Consider the following 1,077-nt stretch of genomic DNA (forward strand, 5'->3'; position numbering starts at 1 on the left):
GTCCAAATACACACATACGGGGTGGCATACCATAGTTACAGACTACACAGTGATAAAAAGCAGCAAGCATAAACATAAAAGTTTCAGAAAAGAAGATATAAGCATATACATAGCTCTATCATACATACACACATTTTTACTAAGCATCACATATAGCGCATAGAATCCGGAAACAATAACAAAACCACAATCCAGAATGCACACGCAGAGATCCAACCAAAAACATACAACATCCGTATCACTGAATAAAGCAATTCCGTAAGAATCACAGGTCATACCAGGTAATATTTTCTTATTCAGCTTCCAAACTAGTTTTCTGTCCATATACCTATTTTGTACTATCACGTTCAAACAGTTATATAGAAACACATTGGATAAAAAAAAACAACATATCATGATAATCTTAAAACAATTTTGACTAGTTTATGAATGATTGTTAGCCAAACCCTTTTGTCATAAGCCTATCTTCGAGCTACATAAGCAATAAAGAATTAAGATGACATCGCAATATATAACACGCTAGACTCTGCTAAATGCTAATCCTACGATTATCAATCCGGTGTATGTGGTCTTGTTGTTATCATTATCACTCATTATACTAAGTTACGAATCTGTATTAATCATTGACATCAATATGCGTTATATAATGGAATAGAAAACCTTTTTCAGTAACTTTGTTTCAAGAAAACCCATCAATCTTAGTCTTTTCATTTATGCAATATGTAGTGTTGATAATACTAAAATGCGAATACAAGAGCCTAAAATAAATAAATTAGAAACAACAACACATGGTTTGATATAGTGAGTTCGTTTCACAAAATGAGAGCAACATAGGCAATAAAGCAGACAGTTAAGGTTTCAACAAAAAAGGGAGGCGATTTGGTTCATTACCAAATTCTTTCGTCTCTGTCGATCCCGTGATTGAGATATTCAATTCACAACCCGATAAAATAGGTGAGGTGATGCAAGAATCATCCTCTCTGCCGGCTCGTTCGCAGCGTTGTCTCCTTCACGACAGAGACTTCCTTCGGCATTCTTCACTGCGATAATGAAAAGGTTATGAATAAGTAATAAAAG

The sequence above is a fragment of the Lupinus angustifolius genome, chromosome LG12 (assembly GCF_001865875.1).
Source record: "Lupinus angustifolius cultivar Tanjil chromosome LG12, LupAngTanjil_v1.0, whole genome shotgun sequence".
In the NCBI taxonomy this organism is placed as follows: Eukaryota; Viridiplantae; Streptophyta; class Magnoliopsida; order Fabales; family Fabaceae; genus Lupinus; species Lupinus angustifolius.